Here is a 12,401-nt window from a genome sequence, read left to right on the forward strand (position 1 = left end):
CAGAATTATGAGCTAAAATTTGATTTTCAATTGTTTCATTCAACTGATGAATATATTGAATGCCTACTATGTAAAAGAAGCCATCCTTGGAGTAGGGACACACATTCAAATCTGGAATGGCAGAGCCCACAGGAGATGATTTTTTAGTGAAAGTGAGAGAGAAATATACTAATAATATTTTATAGTATGGTAAAAGTGTGGCCTTTCCCAGGGTGCTATGTTGTCCAAGTTTTAAAAAATTTGAATATAAGGAGTAAGAGAGATGGCAGAAATCATCTGATTAGAGTAATTAGAGTAGCCAAACTTAAGAGAAGGCACTATAATGGGGAAGGAAAGCTAAAGAAAAAACATGGAAATTGTAGTAGCAACAATTATATATAGAGCCTACTACATACTGGGTATTACTGAAAGGTCTTACAAATGCTAACTGATTGAATACTTATAACAACCCTATGAGGGTCTATACCCAGTTTATAGGTAATAAAACTAAAGCATATAGAGTTAAAATAACTTGCCTATGGTGACTCAGCTAGCAAGTTAACAGATGTGGGACTTGAATGTTGGAAGCCACACTCTGGAGTTCACATCCCTAAAATAGCCTCTAATATCTTTTTAAAATTGTGATGAAATACACACAGTGTAATATTTACCATCTTAACTAATCTTAAGTGTATACTTCTGTGCCATTAAGTATATTCACATTGTTATGCTACCATCTCCACACTCCATCCACAAAATTCTTTTAATCTTACAAAACTGAAACCCATATTCATTAAAAATTAACTCCCAATTTCCTCCACCTCTCAGCCCTTACCAACCAACTCTGTCTCTATGAATTTGACTACCTTAGGTACCTCACTGAAGTGAGATCATACAGAATTAATCCTTTTATGACTGGTTTAGTTAATGGAGTATTATTCAGTCTTCAAAAGAAAGTAAATGGATGAATAATACTCCATTGTATGCATATAACACATTTTGTTGATCCATTCATCCACTGACAGCAATTTGGGTTGCTAGAATATTTTGGCTATTGCCGTGAATGTGGGTATACAACTATACCTTTGAGTTCCTACTTTCAACTATTCTTTGTTATAAACCCAGAAGAAAAATTTCTGGATCATATAGCAATTTTATTTTGAATTCTTTGAGGAACCACAATATGGGTTTCTATAGTAGCTATACCATTTTACAATTCCACCAGTAATGCAAAAAATCTCCAATTTCTCCATATCCTCATCAACAATTTTTTGTTATTGGATACTAACCATAACAGTGAGTGTGAGGTGGCATCTAATTGTTTTAATTTGCATTTCCCTATTGATTTCTCAAACACTGAATAAAACTCAACATTCAGTAAACTAAGATCATGGCATCCGGTCCCATCACTTCATGGCAAATAGATGGGGAAACAGTGAAACAGTGAGAGACTTTATTTTTATGGGCTCCAAAATCACTGCAGATGGTGGCTGCAACCATGAAATTAAAAGACGCTTGTTCCTTGGATGAAAAGTTATGACCAACCTAAATGGCATATTAAAAAGCAGAGACATTACTTTGCCAACAAAGATCCATCTAGTCAAAGCTATGGTTTTTCCAGTAGTCATTTATGGATGTGAGAGTTGGACTATAAAGAAAGCTGAGTGCCGAAAAATTGATTCTTTTGAACTGTGGTGCTGGAGAAGACTCTTGAGAGTCCCTTGGACTGCAAGGAGATCCAACCAGTCCATTCTGAAGGAAATCAGTCCTGAATATTCATTGGAAGGACTGATGATGAAGCTGAAACTCTAATACTTTAGCCACCTGATGTGAAGAGCTGACTCATTGGAAAAGACCCTGATGCTGGGAAAGATTGAAGGCGAGAGGAGACAAGGACAACAGAGGATGAGATGGTTGGATGGCATCACCAACTCAATGGACATGAGTTTGAGTAAACTCTGGGAAATGGTGATGGACAGGGAGGCCTGACATGTTGCAGTCCATGGGGTTGCAAATAGTTGGACACGACGGAGCAACTGAACTGAACAGAATGGTCTCTGATGTTGAATTCTGTTCATGTGATTGTCGGCCATTTATACTAATCTTTGGAGAAATATCTTATTCAAGTCCTTTACTCATTTTTCAGTTGTATTATTTGGGTTTACATTGTTGAGTTATAGGAGTTCTTTATATATTCTGAATATTAACCTCTAATGAAATATATGATTTGTAAATATTTTCTCACATTCTAGATTACTTTTTTCACTCTGTTGGCCTTTTGTGATGCAAGGAAGTTTTAAATTTTGATGCAGTCCAACTTATCTACTTTTTTCCCTTTTTTTCCTGTACTTTTGATTCTATATCCAAGAATTCGATGTTACAAAGCTTTTCCCATATATTTTCTTCTAAGTGTTATAGTTTTAGGTTTTATATTTAGTTCATTAATGTATCTTGAGTTCATTTTTGTGTGTGATATGAGTCCAACTTCATTCTTTTGCATGTAGATATCTAGTTTTCCCAATACTATATGCTGAAAAGACTACCCTTTTACCCGTTGAATGCTCCTGGTATGCTTGAGAAATACTATTAACCATTTATATGCAAGGGTTTATTTTTGAGCTCTCTGTTCTGTTTCACTGGTCTAGACATCTATCTTTATGCTAGTACAACAACTGTCTTGATTTGTTGTTTTGTAATGTTTTGAACTCAGGAAGTATGAGACCTTCAACATTGTTCATCTTCTCCAAGAAGTTGCCTTAACATTTAATGCATTAATTTAGTGTTAAGAGAGGGAGAAAATATGGAAGGTTTTTTTTTTCCTTTTTCCAGAATATTTAATCAGATCATTATCCTAGGGAACATATTTTAGGGAATATTGCTCTTTGACATAATTCTGATATTTTAAAAATTCTGACTTATCTCCACCCACACACAATTTTCAAAATTCACTGGGTTTTGATAACCTAAAATAATCATTCTTTTTAAAATAAAAAACATAAATTTTATAATACAAAGTCAAATGCTTATAAATATTAGTAACAATTATAACATTGATAATTAATAGCATTATGATATAACACTGGCCTTGAAATAGTTTTAGACTTGCCTGAGAGGGACAGAAAATCCAATGATGATTTAAATAAGAAAGGAGTTTATTTCTTTCTTATGTCAAAATCCAAAGGTTGGTGGCCCAGAGCAGGCCGGCCTCCTTTCCCAAGATCACCTCATAGTATAACATGTGTTGATGGTGATAAGATAAAAAAACAGAATATTTGAAATGACATAAGAAGTAACATTATTTGAAAATTCACTTGATAATAAATAGCAAGATGATTCTATTACTCTGAAGCAACTCTTAAAAGTGGAAAACTAGTACTGTAGAGGAAATTGTTTACAGGATGAAAAACTCACTTCCATTGTGGGTGTGTATATATATATATATATATATATATATAAAATATGTATATGTATGTTAAATACAAAGATCTCTCAATTTGAAATCTCACAGTGAGATGGGTAAGACTGAAAATCCCACTGCATTTCAGTAAATTTAATAACTTGCAACTACATTGCATCTGATGCTTTGTGTTCTTTCAAAAAACAGATCTGTCTAGCTATTTACACACATACACTTGCATGGCACCTCATGCTCTATAAGGGCAAAGTCCATCATTATTTCAGGAACAGGTGTGTCATTCTACATAAATTCCCAAAAAAGGACACACCCACTATAATAGCAAAGCAATTTGCTATTTAAAAATGACCACTCCTTCGATTGGTGGGGCAAATTAAACACTTTTACACCATGATATATTGCATATTACATATGATATAACCCTCCAGGCTTATGCTGTACATTAGCCTACTATTGATCATTACCTGCTATGCATTTATACATACACATACATTCACACACAAACACCCCTACTACATTCCTGCCATGTTCTACCATTTTTATATTTGGCAATAGAATCTCTTTAAATTCAAGAATGTGATGCCTGATGAAAATCAATTCTTTCTAGTCCTGTCTGTTCCTCTGGGCCTTGCTCCATAATTGTGCTCCCTCAACTCTCAGGCTTCTGTTAGCCTTTTCATCTGTGTTGGCACTTCCATTTTCAATGATGCAATCCAAGTCTCTCCTATTTTAACAGTAAAATCACTTTCATTATCTATATCCTCTTCCTCCTATTTCCCCCTCATTTTCCTTCACTTATATACATTTCTCCTGATACAAAACTGTTTTATTCATCTCCATTCTCTTTTCAATCTGACTAGAATGTTTGCCTTGAGACATACTAGTCTCTTTATTTCTAAACCCAGTGGGTATTTTTGAGTTATTCCAGTTATGCTTTCTGTAGCATTTGATACAGTTGGCTATTTTCTCCTACTGAAACTATTTCTAGCTTGGTCATACTCTCATAGTCCGCCTGTTACTTCTTCATCATTTTTTCTTCAGTTCAGCTCAGCTCAGTCACTCAGTCGTGTCCAACTCTTTGCGACCCTGTGGACTGCAGCACTCCAGGCCTGTCCATCACCAACTCCCGGAGTTTACTCAAACTCATCATTGAGTCGATGATGCCATCCAACCATCTCATCCTCCATCTCATCCCCTTCTCCTCCCGCCTTCAATCTTCCCAGCAGTAGGGTCTTTTCAAATGAGGCAGTTCTTCTTAGTCCCTTTCAAATAGTTTGTGTCAGAATTTCCCAGAGATTCAACCTTGATGATGTCTCTTTCTCAGTTTAAATGCCGTCCCTGCTTTAGTACATTATATAATGAGCTTCTAAGTTCCCAACAGAACTGCAAACTCAAATGTCTAAAACAAACACATTATCTTTCTCTGAAATGCTCTTTGTCGTGTTTCTCCGATAAGCATTAGAGATACCTTCACCCTCTCAGGTACCCATTCTAAGTTTCTAATTCTTTAATGTTTGGGTTCCTCCCAAAATTTATATGCTGAAATCCTAACACCCAATATGATGGTATTAGCAGGTGAAGTGTTTGGGAGGTAATTCAGTTATGAGAATACAGCCCTCATGAAGAGGATCAGTGCACTTATAAGAAAAGACACACACATGAGATCTCTCTCTCTTTTTCTTTGTCTTCCCTCATTCCCTCTTCTTTGCCATCTAAGGGTACAACAAGAAGATATTCATCTGCAAACCAGGAAGAGTACCCTCACCACACACTGGATCTGCCAGCACCTTAATTTTGGACTTTCCAGTCTCAAGAGCTGTGAGAAATAAAATTCTGTTACTTAAGCCACCCAGGCTCTGGTCTTCTGTTATAGCAGCCAAGGGAGAGTAGTAATTAAAATATACTAAAACTGTTTTATTTAAGATAAAATTATAGAGTCAGAGCCCTGAATATTTTGGTAATGGTTGTGTACTGACACTGGACACAGTGCCTGAGACACAGTCAAAACTCATTATTAGCCAGGAATAAGAATAAATTCTAACTTGGAGATGATATAGGAAATAATAAACAGTATACAAGTCAAGTAGATAACTATAAATTACTAAATGAAATGTACATAAAATTTACCGGAATTCACTGAGAAAAAGAAAATCAGAAAAAGAGATAGAAGAATATTTTTTTAAGTTGTTAAATACCTCTAAGAAAAGATGTCAGGCCCTGTTAGTTTTATGGGAAATTTTCATTAAAATATTGGGAGAAAAATTATCAAGGTATTCCAGAAGCTAGAATTGAAAGCTTTCCAACCCATATCACAAGTCATGTAATCTTCACAGAATTATTGTACACTACTGCAAAATAGAAGACTATACTTATGAATATGGATGCATAAATTCTAAAACATGATTAGAAAATTAAATCCAGTGGCATATTAAAAGAAGAATATACCATGACTGTGTAGATTTATTCCAGAATGAAAGCATGAGTTTAATATTAGACATTCTATTAATGGTGTGCATTACATTAATAGGTTAAAGAAAAAACATACTTCATATTAATAAATACTAGAAAGTACTTTTTATAAAATTCAAGTTGAAATTATAAAAAAAAAAGCAAAAAAAAAAAAACACACAAAAGGATACTGCTTTAACTACGTAAAAAAGGACTTACAAATCAACAATCAAATTTACACTGAATCATAAGATATTAGAGGCACCCACCCTACTAGAATGAGAAAGAAATAAAAGATGTGTTCAACACTGTTCTCTAGTTAAGACAATAAAGAAAAATGAAATGAGGTATAATTGCTAGAAGAATATAATTTGAAATGCTTTTATCAGTACAGAAAAATAAGCATCAACAGGCTTAAACAATACATAAGTTATTGTCTTATATAAATGAGAAGTCCAGGAGAGGTGAGTATTGAAATAAGGCAAATTTTAACATCATTATCAAGGAAAGCTATGGGCCCGTTGATGAGACCTTCTTGATGAGGGTGGAAAAAGAGTGGAAAAGATGGCTTAAAACTTAACATTCAAAAAACTAAGATCATGGCATCCAATCCCATCACTTCATGGCAAACAGATGGGGGAAAAGTGGAAACAGTGACAGATTTTATTTTCTTGGGCTCCAAAATCACTGTGGACGTGACTGCAGTCACAAAATTAAAAGACACTTGCTCCTTGGAAGAAAAGTTATGACAAACCTGCATGCCTAGACAGCGTATTAAAAAGCAGAGACATCACCTTGTGGTGCTGCAGTTCATGGGGTTGCAAAGATTCAGACACAACTTAGTGACTGAACAACAATGGACCCGTGTTAAAAGGAGGAGATAGCTAGATTGTTAGATAGTGGGATAGCACCATCCTGCTTCAACCAGAGATAGGGCTATTAGGTTAAAGGGGCTATGGGCTCTGTTCCATGCCCTCACTAATCATGGAAATCACCTCCCACTGCTAATACCCAAATAAAATCCTGCCTCTGTTGGCCTGTATGTGCTAAATCAGTTCAGTCGTGTCTGACTCTTTGCAACCCTATGGACTGTAGCCTTCCAGGCCCCTCTGTCCATGGGATTCTCCAGGCAAGAATACTGGATTCAGTTGCCATGCCCTCCTCTGGGGGATCTTCCTGACCCAGGGATAGAACCCACATCTCTTGGGTCTCCTGCATTGGCAGGTGGGGTTCTTTACCACTAGTGCCACCTTCCTTTGGCCTACCTTCTAGCTTATCAGTCCTTGAAGATGGGACAGCAAATTTTCAAAGCAGAAGTCTGACTTCAAATCATGATTCTGCTACTTTCTGTCATTGTGACTTGAACAAATTACTTAATAAAGTTTCTGTGTCTATAGGTACACTATGGGGCTTCCTTTGTGGCTCAGCTGATAAAATAATCTGCCTACAATGCGGGAGACCTGAGTTCGATCCCTGGGTTAGGAAGATCCCCTGGAGAAGGGAAAGGTTATACACTATGAGATATCAACCACACGTAACTCCGCACTATGCTTAGTCACTCAGCCATGTCTGACTCTCTGTGATCCCATGAACTGTAGCCTGCTAGGCTCCTCTGTCCATGGGATTCTCCATGCAAGAATACTGGAATGGGTTGCCATGACCTACTCCAGGGGATCTTCCCAACTCAGGGATTGAACCCAGATCTCCCACATTGAGGGGGATTCTTTACCATCTGAGCCACCAGAGAAGACCATACATAACTCAAATGGGCTATAATAAAGCACAAATAATCAAGGCTTGGCATTTAGTAAAAACACTCACTGTGGGAAATATCATTCACCAGAATTCTGGGGCCTGGGATGCTACTTTACAGAAAGAATCATCTGAATTAAAGATAAGCTAAAATTTCTAAGTATCAGGTATAGCAACTGATGCTAGATCTGGATGTAGAAGATCTACAAACAAACTGTACAGAAAAAATGGGAAATCGATAATGAAGGGGCCATTTGAATGAGAAAGGCTTTTGGAAGCAGCGATCAGAAATTCCAGGTTGAGAAGGACATATACTGATTGCCTCCTGTGGGTTGTGATATGTTAAACCTTTGAATCTTCACTTTCAGGGAAAGCTATAGTAAAGATTCATGTTCCTCATCAAAGTTTCTGAAGTTAGATTGCAAATTATTTAAAATCAGACACAATTCTTTGGTTGAACTATGTCAGACCCTGATTTTGGGAGGAGGGTTAAAGTAAGCTCTCATAGTTCAAAGTTACTGTAATTGTTATTTTATGCTAGTTTCCATGAATATATACACATATTCATGAAATGTGTTCATGAAACTATACACATATGGGATTATGTATATATACTTATTTATATCAATACTTGCAAATTCACCAAACTCTAGTAGGAAGCTCTTTCTTCCATGTTTGGACCTTGTCCTTCTTTGCTCTACCAGTTTTCCCTTCCTTTGCTCTACCAGCAAGCTGAGGCCTGCTCTAGTACTTCTCTTTTTTCCCATTTAATATTAACCTCTCTTGTAGCTCAGCTGGTAAAGAATCCACCTGCAGTGCAGAGACCCTAGTTCAATTCCTGGGTCAGGAAGATCCACTGGAGAAGGGATGGGCTACCCACTCCTGTATTCTTGGGCTTCCCTAGTGGCTTAGCTGGTAAAGAATCCACCTGCAATGTGGGAGACCTGGGTTTTATCCCTGGGTTGGGAAGATCACCTGGAGGAAGGAATGGCTATCCACTCCAGTATCCTGGCCTGGAGAATTTCACGGACTGTATAGTCTTTGGGGTCCCAAAGGGTCAGACACGACTGCGTGACTCACTTTCACTTTCTTATAACATTTCACTACTTCTAAGACCCAAATCTAATGACCTTTTTGGGTTATCTAAACTTGCAGCAGCAAAACTCTGACAAGAATAAGAAAAGAAAGCAGAAAGTGTCCACATTATAAAGCTGTAAAATGCTAGTGTTGTAGGAAGTTATCAACACAGTAGGAGATAAAGGATTCTTTGGTGGCCAGGAAATCAAGGGCAAGAACTACAGGGCAGATGATGGGCAAGGCAAAGTGACATGTACATATTAAAGAAAATAAGCAAGAAATGAATGAGGCTATAATTCCACCCTGGGGGTTCTGGTGACAAACCACTCAGATTCTGACTTCATGGTAACATGTCACCGCCAGCACCCCTCAGTGGAATTATAGCCTTGCTATTGTGGGGTTGCTTGCCTGTTATTATGCTCAGAAGAGTTTAGAAAATATGCCCAGTGCTGCTGAAATGAGAAGTGGAGGCAGCCAGGCATAGCTTGCAATCAAGTTCTTCCTGAAAATATTCCAAGAGAGCTTTGATGGGCTGAAAAGTGGCTGCCACATGGTCCTGTTGGTAGGCTGGTTTTCAAAGAAGTTCATTTTCCATTGGATTTTTTCTGCTCTTCACTAGCCCCACAATTGTGATAGCCTCTAATTCCATACCACTAAGCCATGGGGCATTAATGGCCAACCTCATGGTAGTGGCAGCAACCCTGGCAGCAAAGTAAACGAATAGCCTCATATGCAAAGTTCTTATAAAATGCCCATCACAAAAGGGTCAGCTGCTTTGAAAGCTATTCCTTTTTGAATAGAGAAAAGTCAAGTGGATAATGGGAGAGTTGTGAGGAGAGTAAGGAAATTAAGACTAAAACAGATATGAACCAAGATAGAATCTTTTAGAAAGATTTTCTAAAGGTATGGAAATCCTGGATGTTTCCTTGCCCGTAATCACCTTAGGATGAGAATAGTTTAGCTATAATCATAGTTGTCCTTTTTATTTAATTTCAATAAGTATTTATTTAAAGTAGTAAATTGTAGTAGCTTCTAGGCATTATCCAGTTGAATGTGTAACCAAATAAATGTAAACTATCTACAAGTGTAAAGATACAAAACCATATGCAATTCTTATCCAATTAGTAATAAAACCTGAAAGAGTTAGTCATTCAGGCGTCTTTGACTCTTTGCAACCCCATGGACTGTAGCCCACCAAGCTCCTCTGTCCATGGAATTCACCAGGCAAGAATACTAGAGTGGGTAGCCATTCCCTTCTTCAGGGAATCTTCCCGACACAGGGATCAAACCCAGGTCTCCTGCATTGCAGGTAGATTCTTTACCATCTGAGTCACTAGGGAAACCCAACAAAATCTGAATTGGTGTGTTCTTTCTCCTTTTTCCTCTACTCCTCTCAAACTGTTAGCATAGTGTTCCAAACATAACAGTTGCTTCAGAAGTGAAAGAACATTTAAATGAGTTTATTTATATAAGTGGATAGTGGATAGATGGATGTTGGAGGGATGGATAGATGTTTCAAGTTTATAATCAAAATCTTCAACAGGATAGACTATAGATGCCCACTTCATAGTCGAAGTCTTGACACAGTTGCATCTCATATCCTCACCTGTGGCAGACTTTTTATAGATCATGGCATTCATTTTACTGACTACCCTGGAATCTTCAGAATAAAGATCTCCAATCATACAAGGGTGCCTAAAATAAATTCTAGAATTGCTAATATCTTTTTTTTTTTTTTTTTTTTTTTAAATTTTATTTTATTTTTAAACTTTACATAATTGTATTAGTTTTGACAAATATCAAAATGAATCCACCACAGGTATACATGTGTTCCCCATCCTGAACCCTCCTCCCTCCTCCCTCCCCATACCATCCCTCTGGGTCGTCCCAGTGCACCAGCCCCAAGCATCCAGTATCGTGGATCGAACCTGGACTGGCAACTCGTTTCTTACATGATATTTTACATGTTACAATGTCATTCTCCCAAATCTTCCCACCCTCTCCCTCTCCCACAGAGTCCATAAGACTGTTCTATGCAAAAGAGACACTGATGTATAGAATTGCTAATATCTTTAACTAACATCTTGCCACCTGTACAAGTCATATTGCAGTAATCCAGTTTAGAAATAAGCTGGGTGGTAAGAATGATCAGCTTTCATGATGAGGACACAGTTTCCTTCCCATATACAGAAGTCTAGTTGTGTTTTTTTTTTTTCCCCCCAACTAAGGCTGTCTGTGGATACCTAAAAAATGACTCATGCAGAGTTCTCATGATGCAAAAACCCCTACTACTCTACCAAAACATAACCGACTATATCTTCTGAGGTTTCTAAATCCAGTCTTAGCATAATTTCTTTTCTTCTATTATTTGTGCCAGTTTAAGAGAGAGATAGATGTTAAAGAAGAAATGAATGACTAAGGGTTGGATGAAGAAAGTGAAAGTGAAAGTCGCTCAGTGGTGTCCAACTCTTTGTGACCCCCATGGACTGAATTCTCCAGGCCAGGAGTGGGTGGCCATTCCCTTCTCCAGGGGATCTTCCCCACCCAGGGATGGAAACCAGGCCTCCCTCATTGCGGGCAATTCTTAACCAGCTGAGCTGCCAGGGAAGCCCAATTCTTTATGGATTAAGCAAAAAGATGGCAAATTACTTGGTATCATTTGCAAAACAGAAAACAAGATATTTCAATAAAACTAAACAGCTTTTCAAGTTTTTTTTTTAATGTACAATGGATCATTCCAGAATTATAAACATTGTAAAAGTATTCACTTAGTGTGTGTATATATATATATATATATATATATATATATATATTTAGGTAACTTTTTGTAACACCTGTTTTCAGTTTTTAAATTATGGAATAGAAGCACTTTAACTTTGTACTCATTGGTTGAATTTAAAAAATCAGCAAAACTCTGCATTCTTGGGCCCCTCTTTGCCCAGTAGAGTCAAGAGAGTTTAACCTCCAGAGCCAGATGCAAAACTTTAAAGCCCACTATACATCCTTCATTTATGATCTCTGTTGGCTTGATTCCTATTTCATACTTCAAGTTGCATTTTAAACAGAATATTTTTCTCATTTTATCTATGATTGCTTGTCATTGGAATGTAAGAAAGCTCTTGATTTTTTTATTGGTAGCCTTACTCTCTTACGACAAAGGCTTTTCAGGTGATTCAAATTTTCTAAGTGGGTGATCATTTTACCTACAAATAATGTTTCACTTTTCCATTCCAGTAATTACACCACTTTCTTCCTCTTCTTGTCTTAATTGTATTGCCTAAGATATCCAATACTGTTTTGAAAAGTAGAGATCCTTTATCAGCTATGTGACCTTGGGCAAAGTACTTTAACCCATTTATGTCTCCGTTTCCATATCTGTAAAATTGGGATACTATTATCATTAACTTAAGACAGGTGTTATAAATCATTAAGCTCTTAAAGACTGGCAGTGCTTACTCATATAGCACTGTGATTATTTTATCCATATCATAATGCACATTAGCAATTTCCAAATAGTGATACAGTGTTCATAATCATCATTTTAACGGTATATAATACTCAATTGAATCGGTGTGTTTTCATTTTTAATAATATTTGTGTTTATTCAAAGTATTTGAAGTGTTCAGAGAATGTAATATACAAGACATTCAAAATATGTGTGCTATAATGCTAATGACCTTGCCTGATTGCTCTTTCAAATGACTTTCATAAAAAGCGAGTTGAAAAAAAT

The sequence above is a fragment of the Bos taurus genome, chromosome 2, assembly GCF_002263795.3.
Source record: "Bos taurus isolate L1 Dominette 01449 registration number 42190680 breed Hereford chromosome 2, ARS-UCD2.0, whole genome shotgun sequence".
NCBI classification, from domain to species: domain Eukaryota; kingdom Metazoa; phylum Chordata; class Mammalia; order Artiodactyla; family Bovidae; genus Bos; species Bos taurus.